This window comes from Bombina bombina, chromosome 6 (assembly GCF_027579735.1).
Source record: "Bombina bombina isolate aBomBom1 chromosome 6, aBomBom1.pri, whole genome shotgun sequence".
NCBI classification, from domain to species: Eukaryota; Metazoa; Chordata; class Amphibia; order Anura; family Bombinatoridae; genus Bombina; species Bombina bombina.
In genome coordinates this window covers 42,693,371-42,718,829 of record NC_069504.1, presented here as the reverse complement: position 1 = coordinate 42,718,829, position 25,459 = coordinate 42,693,371, and the positions used below count along the sequence as shown (strand labels likewise).

The window sequence follows — 25,459 nt, the reverse complement described above, 5'->3', positions numbered from 1 at the left end:
TTAGTTTACATGTGGAGCACTATTTAGTGCTCCCGCTCCTGTTCTAACTCCGCTAGAAGAAAGCTTTCTGCGCATATCGGGTAGCGCTCATATTGCAAGTTTTTGCACGAGCGCTAACTCGATGCACACAAAAAGCTGAACTTAGAATATTGCTTGCGCTTTCATGTATTCCCTGTAGAAAAATGGGAAAAAAAGCTAACAACCTAATATGAATATTTCACATTAGTGTTATTAAGTGTAACCGTACTGTGTAATGTATTTCTCATGTGTTTTGTGTTAACCAGAGCTCTGAGGATGCGGTAATCATTCTATCGTAAATTTCAATTGCGTTTACTTACAACTTATAATACAAGTGGTAAACCTGACGCACATAAACACCCGTGATAAACCCCTTTTCGCTTGTGCATAACTGTTTGCGCTCCATCCATAATCTGGCCCTTAATCTATTAACTAGTATGATCAATAGTGTGAAGCTACTTCACCCCCTTTGGGGCATATTTATCAAAGTGCGAGCGGACATGATATGATGTAGCGTATCATGTCCACTGCACATCAATAAATGCAGACAGCATACGCTATCGGCATTTATCATTGCACCAGCAATTCCCCCTGCACTGTTGGTGCAATACGGCCCCCTGCAGATTCGTGGCTAATTGGCCGCTAGCAGGGGGTGTCAATCAACCTGATCGTATTCGATAGGGTTAATTTTTTGTCCACTGCCTCAGAGCAGGCGCACAAGTTATGGAGCAGCAGTGTTTAGACCGCTGCTTCATAACTTCTGTTTCAAACAAGGGGCATCAAGCTCCATTCAGAGCTTGATAATTCGGCCCCTTTATCTCTGCCTAGAGAGACAAAGTCTCTTTTGCTCTGAAAATGGAAAAATAGGATTACAATTTGGCCAAACATGTAGATGATTATTATTCCATGAGCTTTGGTTAGGATAGTTATGTCTGCACAGTAGAGGAACAGGTTACATGGTTTATTGCAAAATGCTTTTGTTTGTATGTGACTTGTGAAATAATAATATCTGCATGTATCCTATCCTAGTTGTAACGTATACCAAGACTGGAGCTTATAATATGTGCATGTATCCTATCCTAGTTGTAACGTACACCAAGACTGGAGCTTATAATATGTGCATGTATCCTATCCTAGTTGTAACGTACACCAAGACTGGAGCTTATAATATGTGCATGTATCCCATCCTAGTAGTAACGTACACCAAGACTGGAGCTTATAATATGTGCATGTATCCTATCCTGGTTGTAACGTACACCAAGACTGGAGCTTATAATATGTGCATGTATCCTATCCTCAGTTGTAACGTACACCAAGACTGGAGCTTATAATATGTGCATGTATCCCATCCTAGTTGTAATGTACACCAAGACTGGAGCTTATAATATGTGCATGTATCCCATCCTAGTTGTAACGTACACCAAGGCTGGAGCTTATAATATGTGCATGTATCCTATCCTAGTTGTAACGTACACCAAGACTGGAGCTTATAATATGTGCATGTATCCCATCCTAGTTGTAATGTACACCAAGACTGGAGCTTATAATATGTGCATGTATCCCATCCTAGTTGTAACGTACACCAAGGCTGGAGCTTATAATATGTGCATGTATCCTATCCTAGTTGTAACGTACACCAAGACTGGAGCTTATAATATGTGCATGTATCCTATCCTGGTTGTAACGTACACCAAGACTGGAGCTTATAATATGTGCATGTATCCCATCCTAGTTGTAACGTACACCAAGGCTGGAGCTTATAATATGTGCATGTATCCTATCCTCAGTTGTAACGTACACCAAGACTGGAGCTTATAATATGTGCATGTATCCTATCCTAGTTGTAACGTACACCAAGACTGGAGCTTATAATATGTGCATGTATCCTATCCTCAGTTGTAACGTACACCAAGACTGGAGCTTATAATATGTGCATGTATCCTATCCTAGTTGTAACGTACACCAAGACTGGAGCTTATAATATGTGCATGTATCCTATCCTAGTTGTAACGTACACCAAGACTGGAGCTTATAATATGTGCATGTATCCTATCCTCAGTTGTAACGTACACCAAGACTGGAGCTTATAATATGTGCATGTATCCTGTCCTCAGTTGTAATGTACACCAAGACTGGAGCTTATAATATGTGCATGTATCCTATCCTCAGTTGTAACGTACACCAAGACTGGAGCTTATAATATGTGCATGTATCCTATCCTAGTTGTAATGTACACCAAGACTGGAGCTTATAATATGTGCATGTATCCTATCCTAGTTGTAACGTACACCAAGACTGGAGCTTATAATATGTGCATGTATCCTATCCTAGTTGTAACGTACACCAAGACTGGAGCTTATAATATGTGCATGTATCCTATCCTCAGTTGTAACGTACACCAAGACTGGAGCTTATAATATGTGCATGTATCCTATCCTAGTTGTAACGTACACCAAGACTGGAGCTTATAATATGTGCATGTATCCTATCCTCAGTTGTAATGTACACCAAGACTGGAGCTTATAATATGTGCATGTATCCTATACTCAGTTGTAACGTACACCAAGACTGGAGCTTATAATATGTGCATGTATCCTATCCTAGTTGTAACGTACACCAAGACTGGAGCTTATAATATGTGCATGTATCCTATCCTAGTTGTAACGTACACCAAGACTGGAGCTTATAATATGTGCATGTATCCTATCCTGGTTGTAACGTACACCAAGACTGGAGCTTATAATATGTGCATGTATCCTATACTCAGTTGTAACGTACACCAAGACTGGAGCTTATAATATGTGCATGTATCCTATCCTCAGTTGTAACGTACACCAAGACTGGAGCTTATAATATGTGCATGTATCCTATCCTAGTTGTAATGTACACCAAGACTGGAGCTTATAATATGTGCACGTATCCTATCCTCAGTTGTAACGTACACCAAGACTGGAGCTTATAATATGTGCATGTATCCTATACTCAGTTGTAACGTACACCAAGACTGGAGCTTATAATATGTGCACGTATCCTATCCTCAGTTGTAACGTACACCAAGACTGGAGCTTATAATATGTGCATGTATCCTATACTCAGTTGTAACGTACACCAAGACTGGAGCTTATAATATGTGCATGTATCCTATCCTCAGTTGTAACGTACACCAAGACTGGAGCTTATAATATGTGCATGTATCCTATCCTAGTTGTAACGTACACCAAGACTGGAGCTTATAATATGTGCATATATCCTATCCTAGTTGTAACGTACACCAAGACTGGAGCTTATAATATGTGCATGTATCCTATCCTCAGTTGTAACGTACACCAAGACTGGAGCTTATAATATGTGCATGTATCCTGTCCTCAGTTGTAATGTACACCAAGACTGGAGCTTATAATATGTGCATGTATCCTATCCTCAGTTGTAACGTACACCAAGACTGGAGCTTATAATATGTGCATGTATCCTATCCTAGTTGTAATGTACACCAAGACTGGAGCTTATAATATGTGCATGTATCCTATCCTAGTTGTAACGTACACCAAGACTGGAGCTTATAATATGTGCATGTATCCTATCCTAGTTGTAACGTACACCAAGACTGGAGCTTATAATATGTGCATGTATCCTATCCTCAGTTGTAACGTACACCAAGACTGGAGCTTATAATATGTGCATGTATCCTATCCTAGTTGTAACGTACACCAAGACTGGAGCTTATAATATGTGCATGTATCCTATCCTCAGTTGTAATGTACACCAAGACTGGAGCTTATAATATGTGCATGTATCCTATACTCAGTTGTAACGTACACCAAGACTGGAGCTTATAATATGTGCATGTATCCTATCCTAGTTGTAACGTACACCAAGACTGGAGCTTATAATATGTGCATGTATCCTATCCTAGTTGTAACGTACACCAAGACTGGAGCTTATAATATGTGCATGTATCCTATCCTGGTTGTAACGTACACCAAGACTGGAGCTTATAATATGTGCATGTATCCTATACTCAGTTGTAACGTACACCAAGACTGGAGCTTATAATATGTGCATGTATCCTATCCTCAGTTGTAACGTACACCAAGACTGGAGCTTATAATATGTGCATGTATCCTATCCTAGTTGTAATGTACACCAAGACTGGAGCTTATAATATGTGCACGTATCCTATCCTCAGTTGTAACGTACACCAAGACTGGAGCTTATAATATGTGCATGTATCCTATACTCAGTTGTAACGTACACCAAGACTGGAGCTTATAATATGTGCACGTATCCTATCCTCAGTTGTAACGTACACCAAGACTGGAGCTTATAATATGTGCATGTATCCTATACTCAGTTGTAACGTACACCAAGACTGGAGCTTATAATATGTGCATGTATCCTATCCTAGTTGTAATGTACACCAAGACTGGAGCTTATAATATGTGCATGTATCCTGTCCTCAGTTGTAATGTACACCAGGAGCTTATAATATGATACTGTTTCTTTTTATTTGTTATTCGAGAGATGACTGTAAACTCTGTATTTTGACATTGTATTGTTTTATTTGTTAACTTTATTTGAAAACTTTAATAAAAATAATAATAAAAAAAAACACAACAAAACAAAAAAAAATCTTATTGGAGTCTTCTACATTGCTCCATATTTGATAAGGCATTCTTTATAAGAGCCTGTGAGAGATAGGGGTACAAACAGACCCAAGAAACCAGAATATCAGTACTACTTACAATATGAGCAGTATTCTGATGGCACAGGGTTCCCAAAAATTGCACAAAATCTTTCCAACTAGTTCACATTTGTGTTCATAGAACTGTGGACCAATTGGCTCTGCCTTTTTGTGGGATTTCCGGTGATCAGGCTGTTCATGTTGTGCTTGTGATTCATTGTCAGGTTTAGTTCTATCCCAGCTATTGGTCTCTTTAACCATCAACTAGATGTCCTGAATATCCTACAAAAGGTAATATGTATCTATATTTCTTGTAATAAAATTAGCCTTTGCCAGGAATTGGCTGAGAATCCAGTCTCCCAAATGGAGGAACCAGCATATATAATACGAATGCTAATTTGCCAGCTCTTATGTCTAACTTTGAAGCTGGTAGGTTTATTGAATCCATTTTGCTAACTAATTCTTCCTAGAAAGTAGATGAGTTGTCATAGGCAAACGTAGTTACTTCTTGCATACAATTAGGTTTAGTTATAAAGTTCAGAAGCAGTTTAATTACAGCAAAGCTTTATTTTATTTATCGCTTTATTAGTACATGGACTTAATCACAATGTCTCTTTTTTTTAAACCCCCTCCAGCTGTGTGAAACAAAAGGAAATGCTTCTGTGTAGCAGCAACATTTAAAGCAAACATTAAAGGGACAGTATATACCAATTGTCATATAACTGCATGTAATTGACACTACAAAGAATATGCACAGATACTGATATAAAAATCAAGTATAAAACCATTTAAAAACTTAGAAGATCCCAGTTTAGCACTGTTAAAAAGATTAGCTGCAACACCAACTGCAAGTGGGAAATATCAGACACTCCCCCCTCCCCCTTCCTCTGCATATAAAAAGACCCTTTACACAAACAGAAGCAAGCTGGAGTAGGTATACGTCGGTATTCTCCTAAAACTTTGGGGCTTGGTTAGGAGTCTGAAAATCAGTCCAATGTTATTTAAAAATAAGCAAAACTATATATATATATATATATATATATATATATATATATATATTTTTTTTTTTTTTTTTTAAACAGCTGTATAGGCTTTATAAATGGATCATCTTCAAAACATTTATGTCCCTTTAACACATTACAAAAAGTAAACTAGTAGTATCAATATTTAGAGATATGGATACAGCTAATACTACTGAGCACCTTAAAAGAACATTAAAGGGACAGTCTAGTCAACATTAAATGTTCATTATTCAGATAGGACATGTCATTTTAAACAACTTTCCAATTTACTTTTATTATCAAATTTGCTTTGTTCTCTTGGTATTCTTAGTTGAAAGCTAAACCTAGGTAGGCTCATATGCTAATTTCTAAGCCCTTGAAGGCCGCCTCTTATCTAAATGCATTTTGACATTTTTTTCACAACTAGAGGGCGTTAGTTCACGTGTACCCTATAGATAACATTGTGCTGACGCCCGTGGAGTTTCCTAGGAGACAGCACCGATTGGCTAAAATGCAAATCTGTCAAAAGAACTGAAATAAGGGGGCAGTCTACAGAGGCTTAGATACAAGGTAATCACAAAGGTAAAAAGTGTATTAATATAACTGTGTTGGTTGTGCAAAACTGGGGAATGGGTAATAAAGGGATTATCTTTATTTTTAAACAATAACATTTTTTGGTGTAGACTGTCCCTTTAAGCACATTTTTTAGTTATGCATAAGAAATGTTTCACTGCATTGCAATACATCTGTATAATAAACATGTTTATGCATAAAATAATGTAAAACTGTCATCTTGTTAGAAAGTATTGATTTGCAGGCTCAGGACAAACCCTTATTTTTATCTTGCTTCCTTTGTTGTGGTCAATTTTAAACGAGGCCCTATACATAGCAACTAATAACTGTGCAGCATGTAGGTGTGGCAGGGTTGTGCATTAAAGGGACAGTGTACTCCAGAATTGTTATTGTTTAAAAAAATAAAAATAAATCCCTTTATTACTTATTCCCCAGTTTTGCATAACCAACACAGTTATATTAATATACTTTTTACCTCTGTGATTACCTTGTATCTAAGCCTCTGCAGGCTGCCCCTTATCTCAGTTCTTTTGACAGACTTGCATTTTAGCCAATCAGTGCTGACTCCTAGGTAACTCCACAGGAGAGAGCACAATGTTATCATTATTGCCCACATGAACTAGAGCTGTGTATCTTTTTTTTTTTTTTAAATTCGTTTTTATTAAAGGAATCGAGTGTTACAACATTTTCACACTGATCATGTTACATATAGACAATAATCACTTCAAATGAACATTTGTGCAGTTACACGGCTGTTTGAGATCCAATACACAGGTGTGAGCATTCAGGTGTGAGTGATCAAAAGTCATTGTAGGAGAGGCATATCTCAAAGGTAATGTCCATATCTCGGATCTCAGTTTATTATTGCGCACTCCATTCCTTAGAAATATTTTTTTTTTTTTAAACACTTAAAACATTTAAAACACATGAATTAACTTTCTACAAATACAAATACAAATACTTTGACCAGGTGTCCATAGGTGGTTTAACTGTGAACAGTTTCGTATCCAATGGAAGATAGATAGGAGAGGTTGGATAGGTTGGGGGGGGTGGTGGTAAAAGGGGAGTGGACGGGAAAAAAAAAAAAAAAATTCTGATTAGGTTTCTCTTCTCTCTCTCCCCTCCCCCCCAGGCCTCCCCCCCCTCCCCTTAGAATAACATCACTTCAAAAGATTCTCGATTCTGTGTGGTCTGCCCCGCGTGTTCTGCCCCTCCTCCCATCTCTATCTGTTGCATTGCTTCCAGATGAGCAAAAGGTTTTAACACCTGGTTTCGAATAGCTAGGTCCAGTGAGTCTAAAAATGGCCGCCATTTCCTCAAGAAGGGGCGCAGTCTACGTTTTGTGTCTAGTCGGACATCATACTGCTCCACAAAAAGTTGTTTAAGCAGCAGGTGTTTCAGTTGTGCTACTGTTGGGGCCTGTCTAGTTAACCATCTTGTGAGAATGCATTGCCTAGCTAGGATAGTGTATAATGTAAGGAATTTGTGTATTCTTTTGTGTGAATCTTCCCATTTTAGCATGAAAATTTCTACCTCTGTTATTACTGTTTCTATGTGTAGTGTAGTTTTAAGCCAGTATTGACAGTGACTCCAGAACCTCCTAATTTTCGGGCAGGTGTAAAAGTAATGGTGAAGTGATGGAGCCTCTGAGTTACATTTAACACATCTATCCAAGATTGAAGCATTCCATTTTGATAGTCTATGAGGTGTAATGTAGTCCATATGTAGGATTCTAACCTGTGCCTCCCTGTGTGACACTGCTAGTGTCGCTTGTTGTACGTGTTCTAGGCTCTCCTTGATGTCTTGTGTCGTTATTTCTGTTGAACAGTCGTTGTTATACCTGGCTGCTATGTCGCTTAGGATCTGGGACTCCCCTTGTTGTATCAGTCGTGTGTATATATGGGACAAAGAGAAGGCCCCTGCCCTGAAAAGTGTTTGTGAAACTGCGAAGGGTGATGCATCCCAGAATCCCGCGTTAGAGGATTGCATTGACGTTATATAGTGGCGCAGTTGTAAGTAGGCATAAAAGTGTTTGTTTGGGATTTGATATTTATCTCTTAAGTCTTGGAACGACCGTACCGCGTGTTGTAGCGTGTCTAGCGCGTCACCAACCATTTTGAGGCCGGTTCTGTTCCAGATTCGGAATGGTCCATGATCATTCCCGGCTGGAAAATCTGGGTTTCCGATTAACGGGATGTATTTTGGTGAGGGCATGCCCGTTTTCAGGTATTTATGGATTTTTTGCCAAGCCTTAAGTGGGTCTGCGTACAGCACATTGTTGTGTACCCCCGGCGGGAGCGTCTTTCGGTCCCCATATGGTAGATAAGACAGCGCCACAGGTGTCACCATCGCCTTTTCAAGGCTGGCATCGCCGAAATGACCTGCGTTTAATTGCCAGTCCATGACCAGACGGGCCAATGCCGCCCAGTTATACAGTCTGAAATTCGGGAGACCCAGTCCTCCCGCCGAGTATGGAAGTTGCAGTTTCTCTATTGCTATTCTCGGTTTGCCCTTTTTCCAAATGAATTGAGATACTGCTCGGTTGAGCAACTGTATATCTGTCTTGGTCATGAGGAATGGTAGCATGAGCAGGGGGTAGAGTATTTTGGGCAATATCGTCATTTTGACCAGGCTGACCCTACCTGACACTCCCAGAGGGAGATTGAGCCAGTTAGATAGCTGGGAAGCGATTTGGGTACCTTTTTCTGAGATGTTTAGTTTGTAGATTTTGGAGGGGTCTCTATGCAGGTGAATGCCTAGATACGTCAGTCTCTCTGTTACTTCCACAAAAGGGAAGTCATGTGTAGAGTGGGGGTGTTTATTGAGCCACATTACCTCAGATTTGGAGGTATTTATCTTATACCCTGAGAAGCTACCAAAGTCGGTTATTGTTCGGAGGATGTTGGGAATGTGTGTTCGTGGAGAGTTCACGAATAGCAACATGTCATCCGCGTATAGCGCAAGGTGGAGGGGGACTCCTTTAATTACAATTCCCGGGAAGGTGTGTCTGAGCTTTATTGCCAACGGTTCCAACGCCAAGTTGAACAACAGCGGGGACAGGGGGCATCCCTGCCTGGTGCCTCTTTGAAGGGGAAAATCTCCTGAAAAGAGTCCGTTGGATAGAATCCGCGCCACCGGTTTGTCATAAATTTTATTCAACACCCCCAGAAATGGGCCGTCAAAACCGAATCTACGCATTGAGTCCATCAAGTGTGGCCATTCTACCCGGTCGAAAGCCTTCTCTGCGTCTAAGGACAACAGGAAGGCTTCCGGTGAGGCATATGTGGCACCTTCTCTCCCCTTTGTCCAGTAATGTTCTATGACATGCAGGACCCTGCGGAGGTTCACCACTGAGGTGCGCTTGAACACAAAGCCCGTTTGATCTGGGTGGATCAGATCCGGCAGGATCGTCCGCAGCCTATTTGCCATGATTTTAGTGAACAGCTTATAGTCCACGTTTAGGAGCGATATCGGTCTGAAAGACTCTGGTAGCGAGTGATCTTTGCCGGGTTTGGGGGTCAATGTGATGTGAGCCGCTGTGAACTCCTTAGAGGGTTGTGCTTCTGTTAGCATCAAAGTGTTAAATACTTTGATGAGTGTCGCGGATAATTGCGGCTGCAGGGCTTTGTAGAACTCAGATGGGAGCCCATCTGGGCCTGGTGTCTTGCCTATGGGGAGACTTTTGATGGTGGTGGATATTTCATCCTGTGTGATTGTGGCGTTTAGTGCATCTTTTTGATCTGAGCTAATTTGGGGTAACTCTACTGAGCTCCAAAATTGAGCTATTGTCTCTTTTGGTGCCGGTGTTTGCTTGGTGTAAAGGTGTGTGTAGTATGTTTTAAAACACCTGACTATGTCTTCGGGATCGTTATATGTCTTGTCTTTCCAGCGTAAGGCGGTTACTCCAGTCTTTACAGTGTGTGGTTTGGTCAGAGTCGCTAACAGTTTGCCCGCCCGGCTTCCAAATCTATATAGTCTACCCGCTGTTTTCAACAGTCCTGCCGCTGCTTGCTGATTCGTAAATGTTTCTAGATCTGTTTTAGCTACTATGTAGTTATCATATGTTGTTCTCGACCCTGTCTGAAGGAATTGGAGGTAGGCTTGTCCTAGCCGTTCCTGCAGGGTCCTATGTCTGTATTGGGTTTTGTGTTTTACTTTTGCAACGTATGAGATTATGTTGCCTGCCTGTTTTGGCTGCTTCCCAGAAGAGTGTAGGGTTGTCTACATGTATTGCATTGTCTGTTACATAATCTGTCCAAGAGTGTTGTAAAAATTTAACGAATGATTCTGATTTGACTAAGTATGTGGGGAAACGAAGTGTGTTCCTGTTAGTGTGGTGTTTGATTGTTCTCAACGTTAGTTCTACCGGGGCGTGATCTGAGATTAATATATCATGTATTCTACAACTCTGTATTTCGTTAGATAGGTTATTGGCTATTAGAAATAGGTCTATCCTGGAAAGTGTATGTTTGGCTTTAGACAGACATGTGTATTCCTTGCCTTCTGGGTTATGTAGCCTCCATATATCACAGGTGTTAGTGTCCCTATAGAACATATTAAATATCTTAGATTCGTATTTGGCTTTATAATTCTTTTTGGGGTCTCTGATTCTAAATGTTTCCAGCCATAGCCTGTCTAATGTATGTGTGGGGGAGATATTAAAGTCCCCTCCTATTATCAATTTGGATCCCATATAAGGGGCTAAGGACTTTATCAGGTCTTGCCAGAACTTCATGTCTCTGTGATTAGGTGCATATAAGTTACAGAATGTGTAGTCTGTGGAGTCTATTGTTGCTTCAACTATGATATATCTGCAGTTGGGATCTGGATGTACATTCTTCACATCAACTGTCACTCTCTTCCCAAACATTATGGCTAAACCCCGACTGGCGCTGGTGTGTGATCGGAAAACTACTTGCTTTACCCATTCTCTCTGTAGTTTCTGATGTTCTACATCTGTGAGATGCGTCTCTTGTAACATTACAATGTCTGCTCCTAATTTTCTAAGATGATTAAGGGCTGCCTTACGTTTGATGGGTGTATTAAGACCCCCCACGTTCCACGTTATCACCTTAAGAGGCATATTTACATGTTTGTGTTATGTCGGGTGAGGAGAGAGAAGAAAAAAAAAAAAAAGGGGAGGGGAGAGGGGGCAGCGGGGGGGGGGGGGGGGGGGGAGAGAGAGAGGGAGGGGGAGCAGAATATAACATCCAGTTTTCTGTATGACTTACGAGTTGACCAAAACATGACCAAAATATCTTTCAACATTGTATGAGCAATTTTCGGCAACATTCTAACAGTTTTGTCTGATTTGTTGTCTGAGCTTTGGAATGGTTTCTAACCTTGTGGAGATGCTCTGTGTCTTTTGCAAGAAAGTACATTTCCCTATCATTGCGTGCGTCTTTCTGTCACTCAGATGTCTTTCATCTCTCTGTTCCCTATTCTCTCTAGCGTGAATTGTCAAGTGAACAAATTTGTCAGTCGAGTATACTCTATGTGATGCATGTGGAAACATAAAGCCTGGGTTATTGATAGAGAGTATGGGTGTGCGTATGAGGAAAAACCTGTCTATTCTTTGTAGGGTGTGGTTATAATAGTGTGCAGGTAGTCCCCCTGTCTTCTCTGCTGTTGTTGTAGGTTCTATGTATGCTTCTAAGCAGGTGTTCCTAAGTGCACCAACCCCTCTTGTCAGTAGGAAATTACTGTGCATGTCATTATTCCTGGTCATATCATTCAAAACAAATATAAAACATTCAACAAAACAAAAATACAGATGTATATTGGTTTTACCAAAGATCTCTTGTCTTTCCATCATTAGGTTTAGGTAGCTGCCATATAGTTGTGAACAAGTTAAAGCGAACTAAAACATTCAAACTTACTAAAACACTAAAACAATTTACAACCTTATATAGATGTGATGCATTACAGTAGCATAACATTACCCTGGAGGTCAGAGGTGACCTCTCTCCATAGTAGTCCATCTGTGTGGTCCGTAGACCTCTTTCAGTCCTTGAACTGTGTCCTTTAATAATAAGTTAGTTCGGATATTTAGTGAGTGTCCACCCATTCCATAATGGGCTAAGTCAGGCCGATCAAGAGTAGTGGGGGATATGTTCACTCTGGATGGTGATCCTGTTCTGTAGCTAAGTAGCTCTTCAAGGCCTGAGGAGTATGGAAAAACTTGGGTCCATGAGGTGTTTGTAGTCTCAGCTTTGCCGGAAACAGCAGGGCCACTTGTCTCCCTTGTTCGTGTAGCCGAGAACATAGTGGTGCAAATTCCTTTCTTTGTTTTGTGACCTCCATGGAGAAGTCCTTACTTCGTGTGGCAGGGTTCCTGTCTGCCGCGGGGGTGGCCAAGATGGCGGTGCGGTAGATGCGGTTACTGTATCAGGACTCCCGGTCGCTGATCTGTTGGTGAGATCTGCACACTGCTGTATACAGTCGGCAAGGATGTATTCCTCCCGACAAGTCCTTAGAGTGTGGGGCAAGGCGGCAAAATAGGGTGAAATTTTGATAAATCCTTTTCTGTTGCACGGAGCTCTGTTCAGATGCAGCCGCCTCACAAGCCCGCCTACCTGAAGTCCGAGCTGTGTATCTTTATGAAACAGTCAAAATGCAGTGAAAAAAGAGGCGGCCTTCAAGAGTTTAGAAATTAGCATATGAGCCTACCTAGGTTTAGCTTTCAACAAAGAATACCAAGAGAAGAAAGAAAATTTGATAGTAACAGTAAATTGGAAAGTTGTTTAAAATGACATGCCCTATCTGAATCATGAATGTTTAGTTTTGACTAGACTGTCCCTTTAAACATAGTGCATTCCGTCCTTTCTAAGGGAGGAGAAACACTACAATTTTTAAAGGAAAATAAGGCAAAATAAAAAATGACACTGTATTGTAAAACTTCTTTAATTATGCATATATTTTTTTATGGAGAATAAAATTGTATGTCCCTTTAAAAAGATAAGCAGTCCTTCTATACCAATGCTCTAATGTAACAAATGTTTAATTAAACACAACTACAGCCTTTTTTATTTGATTGGTAGAGATAGGTAAAAAGATGCTGTGCACTCCAAAATCTGCCCAAACATAAGCAGCTAGCGCAACAAAGGAACACATGCAAAAGCAACAGTGGTTGAAAAGCTTCAGGGCTACTTTTGTAATACAATACAAACATGTTGTGGTTTGGTACCCTGAAATAACTGTACTGGGGTAAATAAATAATGTGCAACTTTCTTTCAAATGTTACCTGTCCCTTTAACTCATTCAAAGGGGTTAAATGTAGTCAGAATTTCACTCTAGGAGCACCCCAGTTCTTTCCTATATGAGAATACAGCCAGTGATTGGAGCATACGTGTGTATGCCTGCTCTTCCTTTGTTGATAACAGCTATATCCTCTTTTTTAAGTAGCACTGGTGCAGCACTTTGTAGAGGTTAACAGGGTTACAGTCCTGGCTTCACACCATGGCCAGTGCAGACACCCAAAGACACTGAAATGAAATGGTTACTCTCACACTATATATATATATATATATATATATATATATATATATATATATATATATATATATATATATATATATATATATATATATATATACCTAGTTAATTTCACACCATATATACATAGATACAGACCTAGTTAATTTCACACTATATATATATATAGACCTAGTTAATTTCACACCATATATACATAGATACAGACCTAGTTAATTTCACACACTATATATATATATATATATATATATATATATATATATATATATATATATATATATATATATATATAATATATATGTATATATAGAGATAGATAGATAGATAGATAGATAGAGAGAGACCTAGTTAATTTCATACCATATATACATAGATACAGACCTAGTTAATTTCACACGAGAGAGAGAGACCTAGTTAATTTCACACCATATATACATAGATACAGACCTAGTTAATTTCACACTATATATATATATATATATATATATATATATATATATAGAGAGAGAGAGAGAGAGAGAGAGAGAGAGAGACCTAGTTAGTTTCACACTATATATATATATATATATATATATAGACACAGACCCATTTAATTTCCTCTGTGTTAACCTTTTATGCTCACTTTTAGAATGACTCCTATTTTTACCTAGATTTTCTGCTACTTTCTGCCTCAGGCCAGTATTCTCCAATCTTTGCTCATACAGTTCAGTCTCTGACATTCCTTCTGATTGCTAAGTTATTTTTGCCCATAAGGGATATGTTTTTTACTCTCTCTTTTGCATTCCTGCCTAAGTGTGAGTGGTCCAGTGAGTGGGGCACAGTGCTGTGTGAACACACGTGGGGAGGCTGAGTAACTCCTCCCCCCCTCTGCTCATATCTCACCAAAGTGACTTCCAACTTCACTCCAGCTAAGGATAACATCTCAGGCCAGCACCTCACTCACGCCTGCTGGATATAATCTGGAGACATCATACATAGCATCTTTACCAGGAAAGTCCCTCAGTGACACAGACCTTTCAGTGGAACTAAGAAATAAGCTGCAGTTTATTGAATCATGTGTATTTATTATACAGGTAAGAGTGGGACAACATCTGTATATGCAGAATTTTACTCTATTTGGCAGCCTTGGAAAGGTTTCTGTATTTACCCCTGTGTGTGAGAGGCTGTTTATTCCTGGATATGGGAGCACAGAGTCTACTGACTGCTGACATGTGTATACTTGCACTGACTGCCACTGTGTGTTCTTTACATATATTTTCTTTGCATTGCATGAATATATTGTACCTCTAGCAATTAAAGATAAGAGAGTGAACTTATTCACCCCAAATTCACCCTAAATTATTCATTATTAATAATGAAACAACTTTGAAATAAACAGATTTTCATCATTATATATTATGCACACATTTATTGTAAAATACCTTGCTTTTACTATAAAATTTAATTTGGCCTACCCTAGATAGATGGGATGTCAAATAATATAACCAAAGTATTCTGCGAAATGTTGCACATTATCTGAACCAATTAATACACAGTGATTGCTTAGAGCATTGCACAAACTCATTTTACAGCAAGCCATGGTACAGATAGAAAAATGTGCAACTCATTGATAGGTTAACAGTTTAAATTAATTAAAATGTTTATTTTGTAAGCTCATTTGCATTGCAGTATTGCTGATGTATCCTATTAATGTAAGCTATTAGTTTGATGTCCCTTTAAATTAGCTATACTTTCTAGATTATCTATCATCCATCTATCTATCTTTCTATCTATCTAATGGAGACTATTGTGTGAAGTGTAAACTGTAGATAGATGATAGATACACTTAAATCAATAGTCTCCATAATATAGATAGATGATAGATAGTATTTGTTTACCTGAAGTCTCTGTCATTGAAATGCATCATTAATGACTTGATTCCTTTTTGCTGTGTCCCAAGTATGCATCATCCTCCCTGGTTAGTATGAGTTAAAGGCAATGGTACTATATGTGTTAAGCAATGGATTGGGGTTTTGAATGAATTCCTGCAAAAACATGTAAACCTTGTTAAGAATGTATCTGTTGTCCCAGTGTTGGGGAAGGTCTCACCAGCGTGAAAAATAATGCAACATAGTTATTATAGATAATTATGTCAGTTTAGTGCAGAACTGCTAAACTGTAACTCTTCTGTAATGTAGTAAATTCTTTGTTATTTTGTTTCCATACATTGGAATTTTGTCCTAAATTGCTGTCTGGTGACATGATCATAAATAGCAAAACTACAAAAAGAAAATAAATTTGTCTATCAAATGAATACATTATTACATTTTTTTTAAATTTTGTTCAGCAGCCCAACGCTTACACCACTAACTGATAAAGCACACTGTGCAAAACATTGTCTAATCAACTCTATACTTAGCAACTGTCCTGATTTTCCCAGGACCACCTTAGTTTTTGGTCTCCGGTTTTATGGTATGTGTCCTGGGATTTTGCACCACATTGTACAAATCTGCCCTCTGGTTTGGGCTTGGCATGGATGTCTGAAGCTTTGGATTTAGAAATGAGGTACTTATTGCTCTTAAACAGACACTCTAGTCAAAATTAAACTTTCATGATTCAGATAGGGCATGCCATTTTAAACAATTTTCCAGTTAATTTTTATCATCAAACTTGCTTTGTTTTCTTGGTATTCTTAGTTGAAAGTAGGCCGCCTCTTAACTGCATTTTGACAGTTTTTCATAGCTAGACAGTGCTAATTTGTGTGTGCCATAAATATAGCATTGTGCTCACTTCTGTGGAGTTATTTATGAGCCAGCATTTTCTTTAATGATTCAGATAGAACATGCAATTTTAAGCAACTTTCTAATTTACTCCTATTATCAATTTTTCTTTGTTCTCTTGCTATATTTAAAAAGCAGGAATGTAAAGCTTAAGAGCAGCCAATATTTGGTTGAGAACCTGGGTTATGCTTGCTTAGTGGTTTGATAAACTGTATCCACCAATAAGCAAGCGCTATCCATGGTGCTGAACCTAAAATGGGCTGGCTTCTAAGTTTTAAATTCCTGCTTTTTAAATAAAGATAGCAAGAGAAGGAATAAAAATTGATAGTATGAGTAAATTAGAAAGTTGCTTAAAATTGCATGTTCTGTATGAATCATTAAAGGCACAGGGGTGCACTGCTTACAGGGCTGTGTACTTTTTAACAATAGCATATGTTCACATTTTCAAAGTGAACATTTTATAAGTGAGGCAATAATTTTTAAGAATTATACAAGAATTAAACAAGGATTGGGCAAGGGGCAAGACACAAGGCAAGTACTCTTGTAATACTATGTTTTATGTATCTCATTATATCGTTTTGCAAGTGCTGATGTAACACTGTGTCTTATGTGTTTACTTGGTTCCCACTTTCAGAATAATGCTCAATATCTTCATATTCCTTTTTGCTACCTCTTGTCTCTATAACAAACTACATTACTCACTTACTCCTTCTCCCTCTCCACCTGCACTGTTCATTAGCCTATCTCTCTTATACTCACCTTACTTTTGTACTCATGAACTTTACCTATTCCTAAATACTCTCTCTCCCCCCCTGCACTTCAGCCAAACAACAGTCTCATTACTGCAAATCTGCTTCTCATCTCATGTCACTCTCCCTCTTGCTCATACTAGCTGCTGGCGACATCTCCCCTAATCCTGGTCCCTCACAACCTCCTAACCTTTCACATCCTTGTGTGCCTTTCAATAGACTTCATAAACTAAACTCTAGTAACCTTAATCACATTCCTCTTACATCTAAAAAGCCCTCCCCCTTCACTTGTGCACTCTGGAACTCTCGCTCTGTTTGCAACAAGCTCACTTCTATCCATGATCTCTTTATCTCCCACTCTCTTAACCTTCTGGGTCTTACAGAAACCTGGCTCTCTGCTTCAGACACAGCATCCAATGCTGCACTGTCACATGGGGGTCTCCATTTCAGCCACACTCCTAGGTCTGGCAATAGACAAGGAGGTGGTGTCGGTATTTTACTTTCCTCTTGTTGCACCTTCCAACAAATACAGCCCTTCTCTTCACTCACATTTTCTTCATTTGAAGCACACATGATTCGGTTATTCTCTCCCCTCTCAATACGTGTTGCAGTCATATACCGCCCCCCTGGCTCCCCAACTCAATTTTTAGATCACTTTGCTGCCTGGCTTCCTTATTTCCTTTCCTCAGAAACCCCTGTCCTCATTCTTGGTGACTTCAACATCCCTCTTGACAATCCCACTACCTCCTCTGCAATACAACTTCTTCAACTGACTTCCTCTTTCGGCCTGTCACAATGGACTGACTCTCCCACTCACAAAGATGGTCATTCCCTTGATCTGATTTTCACCTATCGATGCACTCTTTCAAATTTAACAAACTCCCCTTTTCCTCTGACCATCATCTCCTAACTTGCAACATCACTTCCCTACCTACAACTCCCCCTCCCTCTACCCCTCACACCAAACTTCACAGAAGCACTAAGTCCTAGATCTGCATCAGCTCGCTAGCTCTCTCAAACCTCTCCTCTCATCCATCACCTCCTTTTCCTGCCCTGACCAATCTATCTGCCAGTATAATTCCACCCTTACATTGGTCATTGACACTCTGGCCCCTCCAACCTTAGCTCAGAAACCACACTCTCATCCTCAGCCCTGGCATACTCCTCTGACACAATACCTACGCAGATGCTCCCGTACTGCTGAGCGACATTGGAGGAAATCTCGGAGTTCAGCTGACTTTCTTCACTACAAGTTCATCCTGAACTCCTACTATTCTGCCCAATATTTTTCTAATCTCATCTCTACTCTTTCCTCTAACCCTAAAGTCTGTTCAACACTCTTCTCCGCCCACCCCCACCTCCTAACACAACCTCTCTCTCAGCTCAAGATTTTGCAAGCCACTTCAACAACAAAATTGACTCCATCAGAAGTGAAATAAGCTCTCAACATACTTCGAATCTCCCACCCCTCAAAAGCTCACAATCACCCAAAACCCAAATATCCAAAAATGCAGATCTTTTGCCCCTGTTAATGAGGATGAAGTTTCTGCCCTTATACTGTCCTCCCACCTCACTACCTGTCCCCTCGACCCCATCCCATCACAGCTACTCCCCTCCCTCTCTTCTACCCTCACCCCCATACTCACACACATTTTCAACCTCTCCCTCAGCACTGGTATATTTCCCTCATCTCTAAAACATGCACTGGTCACACCTATCCTCAAAAAACCTTCCCTTGATCCAACCTCCCCTTCCAATTACCGCCCTATTTCCCTACTCCCTCTTGCCTCAAAGCTCCTCGAAAAGCTAGTTTACGCACGTCTATCCCATTTCCTTACACTAAACTCTCTTCTTGACCCACTGCTATCTGGATTTCGTTCCCATCACTCTACAGAGACAGCAATTGTCAAGGTTACCAATGACCTACTTACAGCAAAATCCAAAGGCCACTTCTCTCTGCTTATCCTCCTTGACCTGTCTGCAGCCTTTGACACTGTTGACCACCCTCTTCTGCTCCAAACCCTCCAATCCTTCGGCATCTGTGACACAGCTCTCTCGTGGTTCTCTTCCTATCTGACTAACCATACATTTAGTGTAGCCTTCTCCAGAGCATCCTCTGCCCCGTTACCACTTTCTGTTGGGGTACCTCAAGGCTCTGTCCTTGGTCCCCTTCTCTTCTCAATCTACACGTCGTCACTAGGTTCCTTAATAAAGTCCCATGGGTTTCAATACCATTTGTATGCCGACAATACCCAAACCTACCTCTCTGCACCAGACCTACCTCCTTCCTTACTAAAAATGTATCTTCTGCTAACTTTTTAGTTACTATTTCCACACTAATATTACCTTTAGCTTAGGAAATCAGGACGCTGCTTGATGAAAGTATTTCTTTTATTATACAGAAAATAAGTATTTACATAGAAACAAGTTGCTAACTAATGTAAGGGAAGGAAAGGGAAGTTGGAAAAGGGGAGAGGGGAGAGATGGAAGGAGAGAGGTGAGTGAGAAGAGAGAGCTTGCCTAGCCTACAATGGCAACTAACTTATATAGTCATTCATTCTTTCTCACAGCCCAGCCCACACTCTATAAATTCTTCAGAGACCAGATGACATCATTAGATCAGGGGGGTAGAATGTGACGTCCTTAGGCTGTTGGTGATAGGAACTGAGATAAAATCAGGGCCTTGTACACCATCTGTGCTGAAATGCTAAAATGTTTGTAAGGGTTGTAAAATGTCTTAGTGAATCCTGTGGTATCCTTCTGATCTATTGTTTACATCAGATCTCCAACTGGTTTCCACTTGTCTTGTCACCTCTGAACTGGAACTGTAGGTCAGTGTGCATTTAACCCTTTGTATAGACAAATGTCCCTTAGCATTTCATTATTCAATAATGTCCATGGAAATAACAGTCTGATATTAAAGTTAGGTGTGTTCATAAAATACAACACTAACCCGTGTCACTGTCTTTCTCACATCTCATCTTGGATGTCCTCTCACTACCTTAAGCTAAATCTCTCCAAAACTGAACTCCTTATTTTTCTCCCTTCTTCCTATGTCTCCACCCCCAAAATCTTTATAACTGTTGATAATTCCATCATTACCCCTACCCCGCTCGCCCGATGTCTTGGGGTCACACTTGACTCAGATTTTTCCTTCACTCCCCACATCCAGTCCTTGGCAAAAGCCTGCCGCTTCCACCTTAAAAATATTGCTAAAATTAGACATTTCCTTACACAAGATACAACCAAGATTTTAATCCACTCTCTCATCCTTTCCCGCCTCGACTACTGCAATTCCGTCCTCTCTGGTCTACCTAGCTGCCGCATAGCTCCTTTACAGTCCATTATGAATGCCTCTGCCAGGCTCATCTTCCTTACTCGTCGCTCTTCATCTGCTGCACCTCTCTGCCAATCCCTTCACTGGCTTCCTCTTGCCTCTAGGATTAAACATAAAATTCTCACCCTGACATATAAAGCTCTCAACTGCACTGCTCCCCCCCTACATCTCAGAACTTGTCTCTAGATACTCTCCCTCCCGTCCCCTTCGATCAGCTCAGGATCTCCTCCTCTCCTCCTCTCTTGTTACTTCCTCACATTCACGTTTACAGGACTTCTCCAGACTGGCCCCCATCTTGTGGAATTCCCTGCCTCGCTCCATAAGACTCTCCCCTAGTTTTAACAGCTTCAAGCACTCCCTAAAAACTCTACTATTCAGGGATGCATACAACCAACACTAACCTTTCCTAATGCCATTGCTTTCCCCTTGAACCCCTTAGATTGTAAGCCTATGGGCCCAGCTGTTTACAGATCGCTTCATAAGAGCCGACTACAACAGTGAAACTCTCGGCAGGGCCCTCTACCCACTTGACCCCTACAAAAGCTATCCTGTACACCGACTATGTTTACAGCGCTGCGGAATCTGTTGGCGCTCTACAAATACCTGATAATAATAATAATAATAATAATAATAATTAAAGAAAGAATGTGGGTTTAGTGTCCCTTTAAGTCTATATTTATTTACTTATTGTGGTATCTGAGTCTCCTGCACTTTAAATTAGCCCGAGTAACAAAAAACCCCATCTTACTTGATGACCTGGGATCTGTGAGTCTCCTGCAGTTTACCAATTAGATTGAATAGTACAATATATCATTTAAATTGGGTATTTTGGCACTGAGCAGAGTATACAGAGAAATGAAATCCCTCAGTGGGTGTGGTTAATATGCCTGTTACTTGCTTATGTTACTGCTCTGATGTAAAATGTGAAATTTTATTATGTTTAATAGTAAAAGAGCACTAATTCCTGTATAATGTGATGTTCTGCCTTTTGCAAGTGCTATAGTTTTTCACTCTCAGGTCTAGTGATCTAAGTGTAAGGGAAAGATATTTACTTCTATACAAACAAACTACTAATGAGCAGCAGTTCTATAGTACCATAAGTACTGCTACTTGTGCTGCATTCACTCAGAGAAGATACAAATCAGGTTGTTACAGAGCTACACCGTGCAAATCTGTACCCCATCCTAGTACCTCACTAAATATTATGTAATTCCAATAGATGCCAAAATTAAACAAATCCAGGGACAATTTGCAGCAAAACAATCAAATCAACAGGTGATGGGATTATTGACCACGCACACCAACCAATTTTATAGTTCCTCCCACTCTGCTCCACCCTAAAACCCAATATAAATCGCTCACAATCGGCTAGATTACAAGTGTTGTGGTACGGCTATTAACGCTGAAAAATTGACCATTGCGCTGGAATGGCCAGTAACGCATATTATGAGTCACGGCAGTATAGTTATACCGCAAGAATTTTAGCCTGTAACAAAATGTCCATTCTGCACTCAAAAAAATTATGTTTGAGTGCGGGACAGTGTTAATTTTGACGGCAAATTTCAATTTAGTCTTAGTTTTAGTCTTTTGACTAAAATGCCATTTTAGTTTTAGTCGTATTTTAGTCATCTGAATTAATTTAGTTTTAGTCTAGTTTTAGTCAACTGAATCTCCAGTAGATTTTAGTCGACTAAATCTCCAGTAGATTTTAGTCGACTAAAATCTAAGGGGTTTAGTTAAAGTGTAATGCATTATTTAAGCATTTCTCTATAATTTGCAAACTGATTATATACTTCATGAGTAAACATAACACCTGTTATTATTTATGGTATTAAGGTTTAAACATGCAATAGAGAAACAGATTTAGACGTTGTGATATGTAACATCTTTATTAAACTTTAAAATATAAAAAAACAAAACTGTAAACTGTATTGGCTGTATTGCACATATTGCCCAATATAAAAACTTTAACAGTTCTCTGTTAATAATTAAAACAAGTATCAAGTAACTCAACACAGCAAAACGATTCTGCAGCTAGCACAGGCACAGCATAACTTAAACCGATACTCGTGGGTTATGCTTATTTCTATAGGAAGAATCAATTAATTGTTCACAGATTTGAAAACATTTCGGCAACAATATTAGCACTGCTCTAGAACTTCCAAACTCATTATATACTCGTGGAGTAAAGGTTTATTAACCTGATTTTATTTATGGTATTAAGGTTTGAACATGCAATATAGATTTAACTGTTGTGGTATATAACATGTCTTTATTTAGCTTAAAATGTAATAAAATTAAGTTTTGTACATTTTACAAAAGAGCAGTAATTAGATATGGATTGATTATAACACCTTGAATAAAATGTTTTTGTCAGCAAATTTTTATTTAGTTTTAGTCATAGTCTTTTGACTAAAATGTCGTTTTAGTCGTATTTTAGTCATCAGAATTTCTTTAGTTTTATAGTCATTTTTGTCAAGTTTTAGTCGACGAAATTAACACTGGTGCGGGATTTTCCATAGCACCGTATTACAGGTTGTGTGGTCTGGCTAAAATGCTTCCATTACAGCCTATACCGACACAAGCCATTCCGCCATCTGAGAGCAGTAGTTATGGTTATGGATTTTGCAAAACAAAAATGTTTCACAAAATTCATAACTAAAATGTTTCAAAGTAAACTAAAGCTCATAAACTACCTATTAACCCCTAAACCGCCAACCTCCCGCATCACCCACCCACATTGCAACTTTTAAATAAACCTGTTAACCCCTAATCTGCCGCCCCCGACATCTCCAACACTAAATAAACCTATTAACCCCTAAACCACAGGCCCCCCCACATCGCCAACACTATAATAAAGTATTAACCCCTAAACCTCCAGCCCCCCACATTGTAACTACTAAACTAAACCTATAAACCACCGGCTCCCCACATTGCAAAACACTAAATTAAACTATTAACCCCTAAACCTAACACCCCCTAACTTTAAATTAAAATTACAATATAACTATCTTTAAATAAATAAATAAAAACTTACCTGTGAAATAAAAAAAACCTAAGTTTAAACTATAAATTAACATAACATAGCTATTCTAATAAAATAAAATAAAAACTACCAATTAAAAATCCTAAATTACATGATTAAAAAAACTAACACTACAAAAAATTAAAAACCTAAATTATAAATTAAAAAAAAAACTAATACTACGAAAAATTAAAAACCTAAATTATAAATTAAAAAAAAAACTAATACTACGAAAAAATTAAAAAATCTAAGATTACAAAAATAATAAACACTAAAATTACAAAAAATAAAATACTTTAAGATTACAAGAAATAATAAACCAAAAATAAAAACAATTACACCTAATCTAATAGCCCTATAAAAGTAAAAAAGGCCCCCCAAAATAAAAACACCCCTTACCTACAATAAACTACCAATAGCCCTTAAAGCATTGCCCTAAGTTAAACAGCTCTTTAACCTAGAAAAAAATACAAAGTCCCCCCAACAGTAAAACCCACCACCCAACCAACCCCCCAAAATAAAAAACCTAAGTCTAAAAAAATCCTAAACTACCCATTGCCCCTTAAGGGACATTTGTATGGGCATTGCCCTTAAAATGGCATTCAGCTCTTTTACACTGCCCATTAAAGCCCTAATCTAACCCCCCAAAAAATGTTTTAAAAAAAAAATAAACCTAACACTAACCCCAGAAAGTCTACTCACTGTTCCTGAAGTTTATAATTTTTTGTAATCTTAGATTTTTTTAAACTTTTCCGTAGTATTATTATTTTTTTAAATTTGTAATTTAGGTTTTTAATTTTTTTCGTAGTGTTAGGTTTTTATAATCATGTAATTAAGGATTTTCAATTGATAGTTTTTAAAATTCTCTCTCTCTCTCTCTCTCTCTCTCTCTCGTATATATATATAGAGTATATATATATATATAGAGTATATATATATATATATATATATATAGAGTATGCGTGTAGTTCAGAAGGGCACTTTTTACATCAATTCAAGAAAAATGTTTATTTTCAATACATCAGGTTCTCAACTTGATAGTCAACGTTTCGGCCCCTATTTGGGCCTTTTCCAAGACAGGTATGTTCTACAAAAAATACAAAATTGAAAAACATATAGTTCAAACAATACTGAAAAACAAAACATAAAAATAAACATCAGTGACACCCCTCACCTGATAATACACACAAAAGATTAAAATTAAAACAAGGTAAACTACGCACTGCTAATTCTGGGATTAGCTACAAACTCTTAGGTATATAGCACAGATATCTGATAAGATACAATTTCATAGGTACAAAGATCTCTGAATAATAATCATAAACACCACTCAGTATCCAGTATCATTGATGGTTAATAATGGTGGAATACTGTTAGAGAGAGGAAAACTTTAGAATAGCCGACATCTGAACCACAATTCATAACTTAGTAAATGGGAGTCAGTGAAATGCAAAAAACACCCTTTTATATAAATAAGATCAGTAAACTATAGCACCTATTCATAATGGCAAGACAGTCAACAGTGAGGATAGAGGAGGTTTGCTAACATAACCTCGCACATCACGTGTGTGCACAATTCCAAATACCCCATCAGGAGAGTCAAGTAACATCCACGCTAAATACTTACCTTTTAATCCTGAAAGCCGCTGCAGCTCTTTTTCTGCCCGTCGCAAGCCCTCTTCACGGGTCCAAAATGACGAATCCGGCTTCCTCTAATCACAGTGTTGCCTCAGGCCATAATTCCCCCAGGGGAGAAATCAAGATTGGAGGAAGCCGGATTCGTCATTCCTGACGTATGAAGAGGATTCCGATGGCTGGGGGA

At 38.9% G+C, this 25,459-nt stretch overlaps 1 protein-coding gene across 1 annotated transcript in view; it reads left to right on the top strand.

Annotated features, from left to right (window-relative positions):
- The first annotated feature begins 14,566 nt into the window (after positions 1-14,566).
- Positions 14,567-25,459, top strand: part of LOC128664316 (collagen alpha-1(VII) chain-like) — a 913,939-nt gene continuing 903,046 nt past the window's right edge. The window contains exon 1 of the mRNA XM_053719156.1: positions 14,567-14,840. The gene's annotated coding sequence lies outside the window, so the exon portion shown is untranslated. The remainder of the gene's footprint in view (positions 14,841-25,459) is intronic.